The sequence below is a fragment of the Macaca nemestrina genome, chromosome 7, assembly GCF_043159975.1.
Source record: "Macaca nemestrina isolate mMacNem1 chromosome 7, mMacNem.hap1, whole genome shotgun sequence".
Lineage (NCBI taxonomy): Eukaryota > Metazoa > Chordata > Mammalia > Primates > Cercopithecidae > Macaca > Macaca nemestrina.
The window spans coordinates 74,943,892-74,964,716 of NC_092131.1; the positions used below are offsets into that span (position 1 = coordinate 74,943,892).

The 20,825-nt window shown below is 34.4% G+C and overlaps 1 protein-coding gene and 1 long non-coding RNA gene across 21 annotated transcripts in view; both read right to left on the reverse strand.

Moving 5' to 3' along the window:
- LOC105477952 (neuronal PAS domain protein 3) overlaps window positions 1-20,825 on the reverse strand; it is an 861,371-nt gene that overhangs the window by 558,314 nt on the left and 282,232 nt on the right. The window lies entirely within an intron of this gene.
- On the reverse strand, window positions 1,980-20,822 carry LOC139364053 (uncharacterized). Its single transcript, XR_011625267.1, has 3 exons — window positions 11,438-20,822; window positions 10,756-10,786; window positions 1,980-7,224 (listed from the first exon to the last, which is right to left on the reverse strand). It is a non-coding gene; the product is annotated as an uncharacterized lncRNA (long non-coding RNA).

Consider the following 20,825-nt stretch of genomic DNA (forward strand, 5'->3'; position numbering starts at 1 on the left):
ATTGTTTTATTGAAATCTGACTTCATACTTAGGTTTTCACAGCATTTTGCTGTAGCCTGACTACTTGGTCACAGGCTAACGACATTTGAAGAGGAAGAAGGTCAAAGCTATCATTATGGTGGTGACAACCAATCACAGTGGGAAAAATAAGTTTTATTTATTACTCTTAATACAAGAAACCTTTTCTGTGGAATATAATTGCACTGTCACTACACACCAGAGATTTTTAATCCCCAATCATTTCAACATATTTTCCAGTTCATTACCTTTCCAGCTAGATATAGCAAGAAGGACTCTCCTGAGCCTATACAAAAGCATTAAAAAATCTACTATTTTTACGCTCATATTTTAACCATGCAAAATACTGAATGGGGAATTTGAAGAGGTGAAAAACTTGTATATTTCAAGTGAACACTGGAATAAACATATACATTTCACAATCAATTTTAAATCTCTCCGCTAAAGATTAGAGCATCCAAAATTATGAATCATGAAAAGAATTGGAAGTTGTTTAACATACTGGTAAGAATTTTAAATTGTTTTTATAACAGCCAACGTGGCAGTGTCCAAACTAAACAAGACGAACTACACACCTAGGCAGTAACATACACAATCCTGCACCTGATACAAAGTTATGTTGCCTTTAGGAAGAGATTATCTGTTATGATTCTCATAAGTTCTAATAAGTGTCACTGTGAAAACGTAAGCAGTTGTATCACTGTGAATTTGGTTCAGTAAAAATCTATCACTTGCAGTCATTTTTCACACATTGTAGTTCATGCATCTTGCCCTGCATGGATGGAACTTAGCCTTCATCACAATTTTGCCATGACAGAAGTTGTCTAGTTAACTAAACTATATCATGAAAATAGAATTCACTTTTTAAACACTGGATTCTGCAAACACTGCCCTTCTGGGTTTGGGGTGCTTGTCTTTCCAGGTCTATAATGAATCTGAGAGCAAAGACTAGGGTGAATGTATATTCTCTACAGTTTTCATCTAGTAACCCACACTTCACTACTAAGGATGATTTCTACAAAATAAAAAAAGTGCTATTAGCAAATAGGTTTTACTTTAAAGTAATTCTATCTTTTCTACATGAAGACTTCTAAAAACAAATTATGGAAGGAATGTTTGAAGTTAAACTGCTGAATTTCCAATCTGAGTATGACTTTTTATGTGGAAATTGTGACAAATATAAAATAAACTGTGGTCATTTTACTAACTGGTAGTGAATTTTACCAAAAAGTAGAAAGAATTTACAGGAAAAGCCTGCATCAATGCACAATGCCCCGCTGTCCTTGCATATGCACCACCAGGATCATAAAGGGCTTCCACTGTGGCAGTTTTTAAGGCAACCAGCCTCTATTTCAAAATCAGCCCAAAGCCTTCTCCTCATATTCAAGTAAAGTAAAAAGGCAATTCTGAATATTTCTTAAAAAATTCATCAGAAAAAGGTAACATAAAACAAAAAGCAATACCATCTATTCATAATCAGCTATTTGAGGTACTGAAAGGCTTAGCTGGTTTCCCCAGAGTCAAAATCAGAAAATCTTTGATCTGCAATGGTATTTACAACGCTTAAAAAAATTAAAATGCAAATGATTATATCACATTAACACAGGTAATAATGGGGAGAGTACTTTAGAATGTACATTCTGTCTTAGAATTCTATCTTAGAGTGTACATTCTAAAATACTCTCTAAAGTACATTCTACTTTAGAATGTAAGGAAGTTTGCACAAATACAGCACTAGGAAGTTCTGTCTTTGCCTACTATTTCTTTTTCTTTCTTTCTTTTGTTTGTTCGTTTGTTGAAACAGAGTCTTGCTCTGTCGCCCAGGCTGGAGTGCAATGGCATGGTCTTGGCTCACTGCAACCTCTGCCTCCCGGGTTCAAGCAATTCTCCTGCCTCAGCCTCCCAAGTAGCTGGGATTACAGGCACCTACCATCAGGCCTGGCCTTTTTTCTTTTTCTTTCTTCTTTTTTTTTTTTAATAGTTTTAATAGAGATAGGGTTTCGCCATGTTGGCCAGCCTGATCTCGAACTCCTGACCCTCAGGTGATCCACCAACCTCAGCCTCCCAAAGTGCTGGAATTATAGGCGTGAGCCACCATGCCCAGCCTGCCTACTATTTCACTAGCAAAGCTTAGATGAGGAACAACACATTCTCTTCCAAAGACCAGAATTTTGTCAGACCAAATTCAAAGAAGATACCCTTCTAGTTAGAATCAAAGCTCTGAAGATAGGAAAGGAACAAGCGAGCACTTAGTTCTTAACAGGAATGGACACTGGGCTGCTGGTCCCACTCAGCTTATCTCATGCTGTCTTCACCATGACCTTATGAGGTGGGCACTAACAGTCTCAGTGACACAGAGACAGAAACTGAGACTCAGGGCATATCATAGACTTACCCAAGGTTACACAGCTGGTTACTGGCAGAGCCATGCTCTGACCTCAAGTCAGGTGACTTCCAAATCCATGTCCTCACTGCCACCTATAAAGTTGCTGAGAGGAGAAAAAGCAGCAACTAAAAAGTAAGATTTTGTTTGTTTTTAAGGATCATGGAAATTGGCAAGTCAGCTAAAAAAATAAATGCCTATTGCTAATAAAAATTAAAATATGATTTGGTATTGATATTGTACATTGTCCAGAACACTTAAAAGTATGACTCATTTAACTATTTTTGTTTTTAATTCACCATAGTATGAGATAGCTTTGGACTTTTTCACTAACACAGTGTCAGGAAATGTTTGACAGACAACCCCAACAGGTATTAGAGGAAACTGTAATGAGTCCTCACACAGTGTGTTTAACTCTGTGAAATGTTAAATCTGGTTTGGAAATTCTTACTGTTGTACTTGAGAACATTTCTTGTGAATAACAGGGTGGACAGAGCATATTCATTTCATATTCTTATCTGGTAATTTACTTCTGGTATAAATATGTATTATCATTTAAAAATAACCTACTTTTTAATAGGCTACTTTATAGGAATCTATATCTTGGCAACAGATATCCCCCATTTCAGAACCAGGAAGCACCTATCTGATTGAGGGCAGAAGAGAGAAGTTAGGACAGAACCCTACATCATATAAGTTAAGGGCTTTGGATCTGGAGATAGATTATCTGGGTTTGAATTGTGGTTCTTCTAACTGGTTAATTCTGTATTGTGAGGATTAGATGAGATAATTCATGAAGCGCACTTAATAGAAACTGGCACACAGAAATACTCAGTAGTATTAGTTATCATTGTTATTCTCCAATGAGGTTGATCATCACGACTGTCTAACAGATATTCAATGAATGTTTTGAATCAGGTGGTTTGACTAGGGCATCTATATATTATTTTAATATGATTGAAAATGTGTTTTAATCATATTAAAAAATACATGTATCATCTATAGCCCCAGTCATACCACCTGCTGTTATGAAAAAGAGTCTATATCCTTCCCATAAAAGCCTTCAGCTACATCAGGAGAACTGCCAGGGTGAGGAACCAATGCCTAGAGCTATGATTTTCAAATAGCCTTCTGTGTATTTGTTTGTATGTGTATTTGTTGTCAAGATAAAATATTATCAGACTAAATGAGAAAAGAAGTTTAAAACCACTGGCCTAGAGGAAAACCACTTGTCCCCAAATCAAGTGCAAAGACAAGGTCAGAAGAAAACAATGAAAGGAAGGCATGTCCACTCAAGTTGACACGTATGGGGTGGCCTTCACTCATGCCTTGCTGAGTTGGGGTTTTCGGTTTCGGCATTCCAGGTTGGGCAAGCATAAATAATTAAAAGCTCTGGTAAAGTGGTGTAGTAGAAAGAGTAGAATACTGATCAAAAGAGTATTATAATGCTGACTGTACCACTTAGAGGCCATGTAGTCTCATGGTTAGCCTCTCTTGGCCTGTTTCATCTGTAAAATGAAAATAATATATTTTAGAGTTTGTACGAGACAAAATTGAAAGCAAGCAAGCTGCCAAAAAAAAATTGCAGATAAATATAAGGGTTTTTTTACTTACATTACGCCCATAAGATATAAGGTCCAAGACAGCAGAAGCCACAAGTGTTTATGTACCACTATCATCTTAAGATCTTTATTCCTAGAAGCATCATGTAGTTTCAAATGCCCAACTGCTTTCTGAGCTAGATCAACCCAAAAGACTGATAAAATAAATAAATGCAATTCAATTAAGTAACTACTTAAAAACAGAAAATATTTTTTAAATTTCTAATACATTTATTGGGTACCCTCTATAAGCTTGGAAGAAGTAGAAGATATAAGAATCCATGTAACTGGGAAGTAAAATGCAAATTATAACAATGGGAACCAACCAAAAATGGTGAAAATCCTAATATTGTGCTTTGGTGCATAGTTGTTTGGGTTTTTTTTTGTTGTTGTTTTTTGGTTTTTTTTTTTTTGTTTTAACAAATGTAGATATCAATAAAATTGAAAGTTAGATTTTCCAAATAGTAGGCATAGTGCAAAAGACACCACAACATGTATAGGAAATCAAACAAACCTCTGTGCACAGAACTGAAGTGGGCTGGGCTGGGAAGCCTTCTGGAAAAAGAAGATTTCACATTATTTTATTCCTTTCTAAACATCAATTGGTCAAATGTTTAAAAGCAATAGTAACTTTCCCCTTTAGAGAACATTAATAATGTTTCGGAGTAATACTGACACTAAATAAAAATACAAATTGTCACCAAAATATCTGTTTTTCCTCCTTCCCTTCCATTTCTCCTGGGAAGCTCTTACTCATCCTTCAGACTTCAGCTTGCACTTTTTTTTTTTTAATTGGTAAAGCTGGCTTATGTGTTTTGCCATAAACGGCCATGGTGCTCTAGGCCAATGCCCAAGGTAGCATCTTTGCTCTTCTTAAATGTCTATGTTCTGTGCTAGCTTCCCCTGGAACAGACCTTCAGCATCCAGGCAGCAGACACAGACAAGTTCTTAGCCCACAGACGGGGTTAATAATTGGCTGTTGATAATATGAGTGAATGGTTCTCAGAGTGTGTTTCCCCAGCAGCAGCAGCATCACCTGGGAACTAGTTAAAATTCTTGGACCCCACCCTAGACTTACTGGATCAGAAACTCCGGAAGAGGGGTCTAGCAATGTTTTATCAAGACCTCCAGCTGATTCTGATGCATGCTGAAGTGTGAGAACCACTGGAGTAGGTATTAAAAAAAAGTCTTGATATACATTACTTAGGATTAACAAGAAAGAATGGCATTCTCAGACATAGTGATTATAGCTAAAGCGATAGATAGCCCGGCTTGCATTCTCCTCTCCAGAAACTTTCTCTAATGAGGCTTTTCTGCTTCCATTACAAAGTTATTCATTTATTTTTATCCTTTCAGGTCACAATGGTACATAAAACATTATGTGAGTAATAATTTTTGCTAGATATATATTTAAAATAAAAACCAAACAACAGAAAACAATTAAAACTTAACCTTTCTCTATAACTAGAGAAAGTTATAACTAGCATGCATATGGAGGTTACTAGATAAACACTAAGGAAAAATGATTTTTTAAAAACAGTCCCCCTAATTTGTTCCTAGGCCAAAATTTTAATAAAAATTGTGTTTTAGGTTCAAAAGCCTTCAAATATAGACTGTAAAGAGGGCAGACTTTAATGAGTACTCATTTTCATCATTTTTTATTCAAAGAAAATATTTTATGCATTTCCACATCATCTAATGCTACAGCACTGCATGAAGAGCAATACAATGAATTTGTAGCATATTGTCTTAGATTTATCTTGGAGCAATGTAAACACAAACCATATTATCTCTGAAGCAGCTACTTGCATTTGGGTCTAATCAAGAGAAGAGAGTGACTATTCATGAAAAATCTTCCCTGAACTGAAAAGCTATCAAGAGATTAGAAAATAATAATACCCAAATCTCTAAGAAAAAGTCACATATGATCTTCATAGTTTGAATAATGTTGACGCATCGGAGCCTCTCTTCTCGCTTACCTTCTCTAATCTTTAGCTTACTCTGACTAGGACATTTGAAAAGGCTATGAATGAAAAATGATTCACTAAGCTCATTTCTGTTTTTATAAGCAATCTCTGCAGACTCAGACACCACCATATATTTTCCAGCTAAGTTGTGGAAAGACCGTCATTAGAAATTTTATTACAATGGGCACTTACTTATGTACCACTTTCCGGGAAGGGAAAAAACGGGACAGGTGGTCATACAAAAATTTGAAATTCCCATGGCTTCCTGACTTTTATAGGAGAAGGGTACTTGACACGTCTACTGTCAAATGTAGGAAATCTAATTCATCTTGAATTTGAGAAGGTAACTATAAACCAAAATATATCTTGCATTATTTGTTTTTTTATTCTCAATACTATTCATTCTCTATTCTTTATTCTGCTCAGTGAGTTTGCAACTTATTTTTCTTCACCAAAAGGTTGAGCACTGAAGAATCATAAGATAGCCAAAATAAAAATCATAACCTTCTCTGAATTATTAGTATATCAATTAGAAAACAACATTTTTATAAGGGAGACTTCTAAGTGGCCTGTTATCAGAATTGCTACTTGCAAGGGTTTATTAATGAAGAAGTAAGTTTATCACTTATTATTTAAAACATGAAACTATTTTCATGTTACATCAATATGCATGTCTAGAAGCTTGTTTAAGGAAACTATTCACCATGCAAAGTTTTAAATGCACAGTATCAAAGAATAATTTTTGACATTTTGATTCATACATGCTTATAAAGCTCCAAGACAACATGGTTTAATTATAAAACATATTTCTACTGCCTTAGTCATGCCAATTAAATTTGATTGGATACTTTCTTTATTCAACAAGCTCCTTTCATGTCATTTTAATTTACTGTCAAAGCAGCCTGAATATTGGAAACTAAATTATTTACTACAGCCCATAAGCCAATAATGTTCCATTTGTCTCGTACAGAGGGAGACTAGACTAACAAGATTATTAAGGACATTACTTGTAATAGCGAATGTCCTTCACTTTATTTGAGCTTCATGCTGTGCTTTCAGAGATCATACTTCAAAAGAGCTCCATTTCATTCCGTCACAGAACCTCTGATATAAATTATTCTCCACTCCCTTTGTAATATTCTGATCATAGAATAAGTGGACCCAATATTGTTGGGCTGAAATGGAGGCACACTCTCTTCTAAGACAGCTACATAGTTTGTGTTAAACACCTTTGATGCACTCCCTTGTGCCAATACTGCAAAACAAGAAAAAAATGAGTTGAATTTATCTTATAGTGATAATATCTCACACATTACATTTACAAAAGCTTTTTGTTTTCACTGTCTAGAATGCAAAAAAATGCTTTTAAGATTCTAGGACATCTAAGTAAATCAATAGCCTTAGTTTTCAGAAAATCAGAGTTCACTAGGCATAGTATATCTAGACAGACACTTCATGCAGAGCTTCACTATTGTGAAATACTAGAAAATGAATTAAAACGTCTCAACCAGAAGCACTCTTAAAAGAAAATAAATAGAGCTATGGTAAACTCTAATATGCTAGTGGTCCAAGGGAATTCTGCTGAGGTTAGCCTCATGCTAAGACTTATTTAACATCTTCATTAGTGGTCTGGAGAGGGAGGAAACACATCAATTATATTCACAAATGGCAATTAATTGGGAAGTATTGTAATTATTAGTATAAAAATGAAAAAGAACACAAAGAAGGCAGCAGAGGCCAAACCTACAGAAAAAACTTCTAAAATGGCAACTGATCAGTCAATTAAAAGGCTATAACAGGGTAGAAATATTAAGTCCCTAAGAGGTGCTTACAAACTACATTTTAAAGATTACAAAATGATGTCAGACTAGGAACCAGCTGTAAAACAGTTCAAAATAATGGCAATAATGAAAGGGAGTGATGTGGTCTCTCAAGAGAGGAAAAGGCAGAGCATGGGAAACAACAAGTGTTCCCTTGACTTCTCCAACAGTGAATCGGAGTTTATTAAAGAAGAGTACTAACCAGAAGAAAAATGCAAAATAATATATGTTACAATAAATGTTTACTTTAGCTCAATGATGAATTAAACGTTCATAGACAAGGCTATAAACACAAAAAGAAGGCTTTATTTCATGCAATGAAATTAGACAATTCTTTTCATAGGATATAAAAAGAATCCAATTATTATTTAATACAGCTTAGAAGGGTATATGAAATATAAAATTAGAAATGTATTAAAAAGAAAAATAAAGAGTAGGGACACAAAATGGAGCCAAGAATTAGCTTAATATAAACATTTATTTTGGTTTTAAACCAGATATGTTGAGTAGTAAACTATAGCATTCTGTAAGTGAATGATCAGAGTACACTGCAAAGGGCTCCAGCTTTGTAAGTGAACAGAATCCTTTGAATAATATATTTTAGAAATCTTATATAGTACAAAAGATTACCAAATCATCCTCTCTCTTACATGCATCCTTCCATGCAAGGTAAAACAATTCCACCAAAATAATAGAAAGAATTACATTGTGCAACTGATGTAAAGCACATTTTCTCTAGTAAAGTGGAATAGGCTATTTAGTAGTGCTTTGACCATTAAGCAATCAACCATCTTTTGCTAAAGGAAAATATAGCAGGCCCTTAGCCACATTTGAGGGGTTCTACTCCTATGGTTAAAAGCAGTGCATTCTCTCATAAGTTTTTCTTCAGTTACTGCACTGTTTAACTCAATTATGAAAAAAAAAGATTTCTAATTTTGTTGAAGTAAATGTATGTGAAGGGAGCAAATTGCACTTTCTAAGTGATAGGTCTCCATTTTGATGCTGGAGAGCACAAGGTGACACTTCTGTACACGGCTCAGATTTATGCAATAATGGGCAAATATTTCAAGGCAAATGCAGTTATAAAGTTTATGTTAAAAACAATAGGTTATGACAGCAGTCAGATGTTCTATATCCCTCAAGTGTTGAAAATAAATTGTTTCTTTTTGCACACAAGAGATGGAGATTACCAAGGTGAAACATGACAGAAAATTTGTAGAAAATGATCTTGACTGTGAGCAAGACTTGCTTCCTGGTACTGATGGATAAAAAAAGTACCCCACAGGCCACTGTCTGTTGCCTTAATGAGTCAAATGACAATGAATTTTGAACAAATATCCTTGAAAACCTGTTTTGCTATCTGTCTTCTACTAAAATTCGATTCACACATAAAATGACAGAATTTTGAGTTCAAACATCACCTAGTGCCAAGTTTGTTTTCTTTCAAGATGGTTATAAGCCTGGCACATATTAGATCCTCAGTAATTATCTGTTGGATGAAGTGGTTTTCTATAAGTACACACCTCTCTTCCACTTGCTCATCCCCTTTTCCCCTGAAACTCCCCTTTATCACTTAACTAAAAGAAAACCAATGTTTCTCAGCACTAACACACTGAGAAGTCCTCTTACCTCCTCTCCCCTCAGACCTCCAGGTGAACAAACTGGAAGCTAATAAATGTGAGGCCAAATATATGCCGTTGAAAAAATGACACAAACATGCTGGTTGCATTTTAGCTCATTCGAAGCCTTTTGAAGTCTTGATCACACACTTATTTTTATGACTGACATAACCTCACACGTGAAGGACAACTGATAAGCAGCAGTGATTTGTTATAACTCTCAGTACCTTGCATGACTTGCAGAAGTGGAGAATTTGCCTCAACTTGTACACATATTAGTTTCAGCTGACTAAATTACCAGACATTCCACATGAAGCAAGACTTTCCATATTCATTTTATATGGCATTCTGTGATTTATCCCTCCATTAGAACATTTGCCTTGGTAAAAGAACTAATTACTAAATTCACTACCACAAATGGGAAGAACTAACTCATTGCACTGCCCTACTAGGTGAAAGTTACAAGAAGAATTTCCTTACATCCTTGATTCAACTATACTTGGTTTTCATTTCAATAATAGACATGTACAGACAGTATTGTCTTTTGCCATTTTAATTTCTTAAGACTTCTAAAATAACATGCAGCAGAAAATTATATTTTAGGTCATTCAAACTACTCAAATTTGTAAATGTGGTATTTATTTTTCCTCTGTATCAACAATGATTCATCTTCCTGATCCATGATCTACTTAATCTGAAACTTAAACATAACCAGCAATAGTTTATTCAGAAGAGTTTACAACATTTATTTATAGGACTGCAGAGAGAATGGAAATAGAAACCAACTAATTGTAAGGAACAAGGATATGCTTTCAATAAAAATGATCGCATTTTAAAACTCGTTAAATAATTTTCCATTTACATGCATATTAACAGAATTCATTATCCTAGTACTTCTTATTTGAAGATTATCAATATCAGCTCTAACATTTATAATCCTAGAACTGTCTGGGGTCTGCAAGTAATATGTTTACAATCTTAGTGACTTCTTTGGAGTTAATGTCATGTATTTCTTAGCTCCAAATTGAGCATAAACAAAGGTATGCCTCATAGACTTTGAATTTATCAATCATTTGCTTTCCCAAAACATGATAGTTCATTTTGTTCTGAGCCAATCAATGTTTTAATGTTTTTAAATAATTCTTTTTGAAAAATGTGCTACAAATTCCTAAGATAGGGTTCTTTATGCAAGAGCGGAAATGTATACATTTTGCTCGTGAAAATGTACATGAGAAAAACTAAATATATACAAATATATTGTAAATATATTCATTTTAATGTTATCATTATAGCATATGCAAAAATGCATAGTTTATATACTGCATTCAAATATTTTAATATACTTACCTTCTTTATGTAAATACCTGTGCATCAAGTTCTATAAATAAAATTGTAATATAGAGTGAATAACATTTCAACATAGAAAAATATATGTATATGCAAATCTATAGATATATAGATATATATGTATGCATGTATTTTCCTGATTGAACTTTATATACTACCCTCCATTTTGACTGAAACAGTGAAATAACTAGCATGTTGCCTCTCTGAAGCCGAAAGCAATTTCCTTTTCTAATTTTAGTTATGCAAAGCCTATGGGCATCATCAGCATTTAGTAATTAGTTTTATAATTACTGCTGTTTTGCTCACTGTCATTCAATTTTTCTTACAACATGGTCTGGGATGGAAACATCCCACATCCACAGCTGTGTAAATTGCTATCCATTTATAAGGCAAAAAAAAGTAACATTCCACATACATCATTATTCAGTCAAGAATGTGCTGCTGGTACTTAGGTGATGCCTTGAGTGCATAAGCTGCCCACTAAAGTGCCAAGAAAAATGGCATTCCAAATTCCAGGAAATGCTATTTAACAAAGAAAGAGAAAACATGAGAGCTACAGTAAGATTACATCAACGAGCATGATGAAGTATCAGAAATCTAAAGAATCTGACGTCAAGACAAGTCTTCAAAATGTTAAATAACCACACTCCATTTCTGTAGTAAAGATTCAATGAACACGTACCTATGTATCCACGGTTGCTCTGTTGTGTTAAAAACATGATGTTTCTTCAAAAAGGCAACCATAGCCTATGAAAGGTTTAATCATAACATATTAAGTTTTTCCTAAAAGCCACTGAAAATGTAAACAAAAATCTCATTATTTAGATAATCCAGTTTGGGCTTTGTAATGAACTGTAAAATCAAAACACTGATTTATCTTTCATAAAGACTGAAAACTTTAAAGCTAAGACAGGTTCAGTATAATGTTGCTGTGGTCAATGTGAACTTAAACAGCTTCTCCAAGAAACTCAGAGCAGTGTATGAATGTATCTTTGAATATATGAGTTTTTCCACATTTTCTTAAGACCTGTGGAAAATCGAGACAAAATGATCTTTACTTTGCCATGTCACAGACTAAACTGTCGAAGCCAGACCTGTGAATGTCCATCAACCAAAGTCACGGGGAGTTGACTTCAAAGCCAGCCACAAGTCTCAGGGCCTCTCTGCCTTAGGAAAATGCACTAACATCCTCCAGGCTAGGGTTGTTCTTTAGTTTAATAAGCAGCTCACACTGCACCTGATATTCGATGCTCTCACAAATGCTCTCCAGATTTTTTGTATCAGTAAGTCTTGTTTCTACAAATAAATTACAAACATTTCATGAAGAGAAATGCATCTTCTCCTTCTTTTCTATCTCCAAGCTCCATGCACACATGTCAGATGGATACTATATACTTTCAATTCTAAATTAATAAATAAAATTACAATGAGGTAATAGAAAGGAGAGTAACTGCTAATAACTTTAAGACTTTCAACTAGACAGTTGCTGTGCAAGTAACACACAGGAGCAGGCCAGAGCTTGAGGTGAAACAAAATGAGGGAACCTGATGGTCAGGTAGAGAACTTTAGCTTCAATCCACCACTTGGACAAGTACAAGCATCTAAAAACAATCCTTTCCTCTTTGATTCTTTTTCAGTAGTGACAGGAGATGAATCCAGAAAGGACAGAAGTCAAACCAGAACCAACCTTGCCATCTTTCTTCCTTTGAACCCTGGGGCTGGGGCATACAGAACCTGCTGATTAAGATGAATCAAATAGATGCCAACTATCTTTCAGAATTGTATCAGGTTGTGACCAGCCTGGGCAACATTGCAAGACCCCATGTCTACAAAAAATTAAAAAATAATTAGTCGGACTTGGCAATGCACACCTATAGTCCCTGCTACTCAGGAGGCTGAGGTGGGAGGGGAGGATCGCTTGAGTCAAGGAGTTCAAGGTTGCCCTGAACTATGATTGTGCCACTGCACCAGCCTGGGTGACAGAGCAACATCCTGCCTCAAAAAAAAAAAAAAGAATCGTATCAGCAGAACTTTTAGTCTTTTGTATGAAAGATGCACTTGCGGTCAAAAGATTCATTTGGTTCTGTGTCTGAGAGTGACAAGAAATACAGATTTCAGAGTTCTTATTTCCTCCTGAACAGAATGACAGTAGATTTGGACTAAATATTTCAGTTCAAATATTTCTGTCCAAAACTGTGATTGTATTTGGGTGTATATATGTGCACCTGTATATATTACCTACTTAGAGAGTCTCTAGTACCATTTTCCCCGTTTTTACTTTCTCTTTCAAATATATGCCATCAGAGAACACCAAAGAGGATTTGTCAAGGAAGGAATAACAGAGTTGTTGATTTCACTCTTACCACAGTGATTATAATCTACATTACGCTTAACCTGCTAGTTGCAGATTTTTAGCTGAAAAACAAAAAAGGAAAGCCATAAATCGGACAAAAGCTAAAGAGATCAACCATTATTTCAGTGAACAAAAAGACCACAAATTCTCATTCCTCATTTATACTATCACTTAATTAATGCATGCAGGTAAAAAGAAGCCAAACAAAGGATTAAAAAAAAAAAAGAGTGAAAAGGTTTCACTTTAACACATTTACACAGAAATTAATAAAGCTTAAAGGCATCTATGGCAGGAGGTGTGTGGGGTGATAGAGGAATTCATTCATCAAATACAGTTGTTTTAAACTTAAGAAATGTGGATAACACTAAATTTATTATTTCCAAAGCTATATTTTCGCCATTAATGCATAGTCCTTCATTTACACACTGAGTTGACAAAATGAATGATTTTCGGTATCTGGTTTTATCTAGTTTGTAGCATACAATTTAAATATTGTATATTTTTCAAATTTTACTTTGCCATTACAGACATAGCTACAATACCATGTCTATTCAAGTTGTCAGAAAGCATCATGAGCAAAACCTCTTATTATAGCCAAATGCTTACAGACAGTGAGTTGCAACATGAGCAATCAAAAACCAAATGTGGGAATCTAGGAACAGTGATATGAGCTTGAAGTCTACTGGAATTTACTGTTCATAGGTATAGAGTTCCAGGCCCATAAACTTGATAATTTTCTAAAAAGCCAAAACAAAAAAATTACACAAACTTTTTTGGGGAAATGGGACAAAAGAGAGTCTACACAAAGGATGGCATTTGTGCAAAATGTGCTCTGGTCTAGCCACCACACGGCCAGGGTTTTCTCGCTCACCAACTCTCTCCAATTTCATTTCTAGTTTCATAGAACTGAACTGGCCTGACTTACGAGCTGGAAGAGAAGTCGATTCAGTGAATGGTTAAAATTTGGCTACACTAAACATTAAAATCGCTAAGGAAAATGGCATTTAATAAAATGCTTCTAGAAGAAATACATATCTAACCATAGAGGCAACCACAGTTTCTTTATCTTTCAAATCTTAGTACAATAATTTTAATCAACAACTGAATTCCTATTTGCATGCCTAAATCCCTTAGGTCTGCTTATTACTTTCCCATTTCTTGGGTGCAGGCTGATTTAGACAAGAACGATAGAAAGATTCCAGAGAAAATATTTATAACTTTTGATTTATTATACACACTTACCTGAAGAATATCTTGTTTATGGAAAGTCTAAAAAAAAGTAACATTATTTTTTAAAAGGAATTGCCACCGGACAAAATCTTTGTGGAAAAACTGGAGGAAAAAATGCTAGCAAACCAAAAAATAGGTTTTCATAACTTTCAAGGACCCTTTTAACAGGTATTTTAGTGTTTTACTGTCACTAAGACTTCTTTTCCACTCATGCTTTATCTAATAAACATCTGAATTGACAGCATAGTTGTATATGGTTACAAATTATTTTACATATTAAGAATGTACATTTCAAAGAAAAAGTCTTCATTAGAGAGTCTGAATAGGACTAATACAAAGGAGGCAGACCAACATAGTGTAATTGTTTTTCATTATATTTGATAGCATAGAGTTAATATGCTTAAATGCAAATAACTACAACTCTTTATCAGGATAGATTTCAAATGAATAAACACCTCAAGTATGAATACTGAGTTCCCTTAAGGTAATTTAGGAACAAGAAGGTCACCTGCAAGTCCTTCTACAACTGCTAATTCCCATTAATCCTAACAGCACTAAATATTAAAGGGTTAAAATAAGCATAAATTAGCTTTATTGTCAATCATTACATACAGAAGAATAATTAACTCAGTATGTTTATTTATCTACTTTTGCTACTTGATTAAATGAATGATTGATGACAGGTTCCTTGTTTTCTTTTTTTCCTTGTTGTCAGTATAAATGATCAGTATGTAACTAAACGGTGACATTAAAATGAAATCATTAGCAACCTAAAATGCAGGATGACCTACATGTAAGAGTTTCTGTCTCCTTTGCTACTGAGAAATCTAGTCAGATTCATTTGCAACCAAAACAAACCTATAACATACTTAAAAGCACTTCCAATCAGGTGCTTTTCCTCTATTTCCACTTAGTTTGCTATGTCTATAGCTATGCTAAAGGCCATTCATTTATTTTAAAGTCAGTAAATAAAGTTAATTTATAGCATTCTGGGTTCATTGTTTGTGAAATTTATGAACTATGTGACTGTTTAGCATTTGTGGTCTTTACTCAAACTAAGGGAAATATCAAGTCCTTGAGGTAGATTCATTCAAAATTAAAATATCAAATACTTGATCAATCATCATTTAAGTAATTTGATTTGTCATCATTTGATAACATTTGAAAAGGTTATTAGTTCTAGTTCTCTGCAAATCAGATGACTAACATCAGCACAGAGATCCATAGCATACAATTGATTTGGATATAAGGTTTGTTATACATATGGGGTATAAGTGGCATACAATGCAATGGGCAGTTTTCTTCAGCCCCCAAATCCACCATCCAGCACTACACGCCCTAGAAACTGAAGTGAAATTTTAACGTCTCTGAGAAAACTGTGCTTAAATATCTGCTTTGGACTGGCTGCTCTTCTGTGCATTGCTTAATCATTATTTAAAATGTTACTACTGTTCGACAATTTTGCTCTGCAATTCTTTGAACAAGACCATGAAATGTGTACCTTATAGGACTCATTTAAATAGGGAACAAATAGAGAAGAGGAAAAGAATAGTATTATAGAAGTAGAAGAAAGCTAAGGGAAGTGATTGTAGAACAAAATCTGAGAATTCAGATTTCACTGTTTTAACACCCATTAATCACAGAAGGGTGAGGCTTGCCATAAACATAATTCAAAAAAGAGAGCAATGCAGAAGAAGGAAATGAATTCAGCAAAGAACTAAAGATATTGGGAGATTATAAACCTGACACTAGTTTACACTGGGCAATGCATCTCACTATTCCATAGTAGAATGTCAACTTATGAAAAACAGATTGAGTGTATTCAGAAAGTATGATCTCATAATACGGTTTCAACATATAAACAACTATGAATGAGTGATTAAGTGTGCAAGTGTAGTTTAGGTACTTGTTAAACAAAGAAAACAAGCTCTGTTGTGGGGATGAATCCCTCCAAAGCACGCACACTCTTAATCTGAGTCCACGCTGGCCCAGCAACTTGGTTACATTCTAGAGAGAAGTTTGTGGACTGGATCTGAATGTTTTCTTCTTGTGAAGTTTACTCATAAGCTAACAAAAACAATAATACTGACATCAGCTGGATGACAATCTAAGCAACTGTCTTCTTGCTACCGTCACTCAATCTATTTTTGGGGGTTCTGGCTGAATGTGCTGAAATGTAATCATTACCTAACGGTTGATAAGACTACATGGTATTATTATTAAATACATATCAATTCTCTCTATAGGACTATCTACATGAATTGTGATAGAGAAGCATTTATAGAAAATGATTTTTGAGTTTCTCTTGCTTTTTGCATAGAGGCTAGTATGAATGGATTTGAGCTTCTTGAACCATTTGCCTATGTCAAGGGCCAAAGTGAATGCATTTCATTCAGAAAAACTGGTCAATATACAAAGCATCTAAGTTTACTTAAAGAGTCTTTGAACACCCCCACCCCCCTCTTTTCCCCTTTACTTAGATATCTTTTGCACATAAAGAACAGGAATAACTTAAAAAGAGTTCTACATACGAGAAGGAAAAATGATGCTCATCTCATGAGGTTTTATAAGAAATGAAATGTGATGATGTGTAGTATCTTTGCATGTTTTTCCACCCAATTAATATTAAAATTGCTATAAAGAGCAGCATGTGAATTCTATGATTTTTAGAAATGGTAATGTGTAATGTAAAGAATGATCACAGATCTCCATACTAGAATGTTAAAGAAGTGTATGCTCTAAACCAAAAAGTGATACCTGGCTCAAGCAAAGTCACAGGAATATAATATGAATAATTTTGTGTCTCCAATATTTTCCTGGAATATATAGCTATTAAATACAAATCAACAACCCGAATGTATTGTTTATAGATTTTTCATTCCATTACTTTAAGAAAATTAAACGTTAAAAATATGAACATAAAATATATATCTGAGGGGAGTCATCAATGGCTTTAGCAAAATAACTGATTTTACAAAATACAAATTGCTACAGAAATCCTTTATATAGAGAATTTCTCTGATATATAAAAACTGATTTTTATGAACTTATAAAATATTTTATAAACAATTTATATAAACAATTGTCCAGGATTTGTCATTTCACAAAGTGTAGTAACTCTGTACTGGCAAGCTTGCACAAGTAAACAGAATTATAATTTGCAGTGTAAATCCTCATTAAACTGAAGGAATATTTGAAGAACACTTGAGTAACAATGAAGTATGATCTAGCAGGTCACCTGAATGACTATTTTTGAAAGTATATCTGCATTGGTAGAGTGAAATAACACAATTTTAGCAACTTCCCATAATCACAGTTCGTGTTTTTCATTAGTATACATAAAATGTTACAGTTTCAGGGGACAGATAGAATGAACATAAGTGGTTTGCATTCTGACTGGAGCAAAAATACCCCTGGTTTAATACAACATGTAGTCCATTTAATTGAGCATTTTTCGCACCTATGCAGAATATGAAAAGAATGGATATTTTAAAAGAAAAATAAGAATAACAAAAGTCTCAACTCAGAATTACAGAAAGCCTTTGATCAAGGCAGTGAACATTCTACAGTTCACTTTATTATGTTCTCTTAAAATACTCCATGGTCGTCTCTGCTCCGTGATCACCCTTAAAGAATAAGTCTGTAATAAATATTATGTCATTTTTGAGTATATGATTTCATATTTTAATAATCTAAAGTAGATGTAATTCTCTCTTATGTAAATATTAGGTGTACCATTGAATAAAAATAAAAGATGAGGATTCTATCAGATTTTATCCTCTGCTGTTAGTATAAGTTTGAGTGTTCTTTCCCCAGGATCTTTAATTTATGGAAATCATCTTATTTTCTTAACTCCATCCATGGGTTCAAAGCTAGCAGAGTCTGTTGCTGTAGATTTTGGATAACCAGAGCACAGAGGACAGATCTGAAACCAGACCAGGTTTTGATACTAGAAAAACTGCATGATGTCTATGATGTTAAACTACAGAGAATTAACACATATTAGTTTGGCGCTGGTTGTGTAAATGCTTCTGGCATTTCCTTCAGCACTTAAACTCATTTTCAGAGAATGGACTGCTGTAAAAGAATGCAGGCTTATTAAGAGTTTATTTCCTCAAAATGCTGAAGGATAACAAGTTTCTGCCGTGAGGGGATCAGCAAACTGCATTTATCTCTTTAGTGGGGGGGAAAGACCCCAAAGCTTTTTGTTTTTCAGCAGGCATCACAGGTCTGAAAATGAAGAATTTCATCTTGTCACACCCTGCCTTACCTCGTTTCAGGGCTGGCTGTGTTTTCTTTCCACAGAATGAAATTTTAGCAGGAGCAGAAGCCAAATGCTTAAAATGAATGATCAACTTACAATTCGTATGAATCTATTCTTTCATGCTGCTCTGCTTAAAAATAGCATCATAAATGCACATCTGCAAAGACTGTGCAACCCCCCTTTCCTGAATTGTACAAATTATTAGAGTCGTTGACAAAAGATTTTTTTGTTTAGGGGTTGGTCTGGGCACTCTCTTTGGCAGACTGCCACTTTTCTAGCAGTAGAAATATTGCTTGCAGAAAGCCACATTGTACAGAACAGCTGTTCTGCTAAAACATTGAGCTAGCAACCCAAGAAATGACTGACTTCACATGTGAAGCAAAATTGTTCCCTCCCTTTGTGCTAATTTAAATGAAATAAAAGTACAAAACATGCTCTTTCGCGCCGTCTAGTCTTCCCTCGCAAATACAGGCTTTAGTGAGATGCATATGAGCTGGCGGGAAGGTGGGCATGTGACCCTGAGCACTGCCTCAGTGGTAGGCTTAAACTGTGGCCACTCTACTTCCCAGCTCCCAGAATAGTGGCTACTCTTCTCATCTGATCCTTTCTATAAGGGATTTTCTACAAATCTACAAACTACATACATTAAGATTTCACAACTTAAAAATGCACTTCATTCAAACTTCTCTCTTTCCATCTCTATGAAAAGAAAAGTTATCAGAGAGAAGACACAAAGATTATGTTTGATTAAGCTCTTGTTCATAAGTATGATATGTGATTCATGCCTTTAGTTATTATATTCAGATAACAGAAATATGCATGAGTATTCCATGTTCTACATGGCATTGGGTATCCTGTTTAAAATACTCTTCTGAGAGGAAAATCCTTCGTAAGTTTGCCTGACACCTAGAGGGCCACAATTCTCATTAAATGTCATCACATTCATATCTTTAACCATATTTATGCATAATAAATTCCCCAACACCAATGGATATCTAAAATATAGACGTGGCAAATACTTCAAAGTAGAAGTTCAAAAAATAATTTTCTTGGAAAATAATACAATATTTTATTTTGAAAGTACTGTATACATATTCATTATGATCACCTATTTAAAACTGTAACAAGAACTACCATCTTTCTCTCATTTTGCATTAATCATCCCGGATCCCACAGTACTTTGCTTAACCTCTTTCAACATGAATAATACCCTACTTTATTATTTGGTGAGAACAATACCCTACTTTATTATTTGGTGAGAATAATAATAATTATTAATAATAATATAATCACTCCCTCCCAGATTATAAACTCCTAAAGAAGATGGTTCACTTTTTTCCCCCACTTTGCATCCCCCAGAGAGCCTAGTACAGAGTCTTGCAATATAATAAATATTCAAATATTTACAGGATGAATAGGTGAGTAAAATTAAAGGAGAAAATAACCCATTTCTGATCCCTGATGACAACAAAAAATTGATATCTTAAAACCTACTATAAGATTATATCTATTAAGCCAAAATTCTGAGAAGGGAAATGTCAGCTTTTTTCACTGTTTCAACAAATTGGCCTTTCATTTCAGATGTAGTATATTTTAAGAATTTTTTTTGTTTTCCTAGCAACTCAATGAAATATCTACATTAACAATTTATAAAATCAAATTCTATATGTCTCATTATTTTAAGCATTAAAGTAACATTAAGCTGCCATAACACACCCAAATCACCCATCATCTAAGAAATGCTTCAAATATCCTCCACTCTGTCAAATGATACAAGACTTTTTTACATGCTAGAATGCCCCCAAAAAACTGTGCATGTTGAGCCACCTCTTCCTTCTGATTAATATCATTTTAAAAACATAATCTTAAAAACAAAAACCCTAATTAGAATGTGTACTAAAAATCACAAATGGGAATCCTAATATGCCTTTGAAAGTTCCTATGTTAAAATAAGCCTCCCAACACAACCTCAGCTCACTGCAGTAGAAGGTATAGACAAGCTGGGTTCACAGGTCCAACTATGCCATTTTTTTCAGTCAAGAAAACTTAAGCCAACTATGTGTTTACAGTCACAAAGATTTGAACTCAGGAGTGTTCAATTCCACTGATCAGAAAATCTTGCTACCAATAAGCCATTCTGAAGATATATTAAAATGACTGGGATGATTAATTTTCACTGCATTCCTACATGTTGCCAGATTCTCCAGCCTGGGATATATGAAC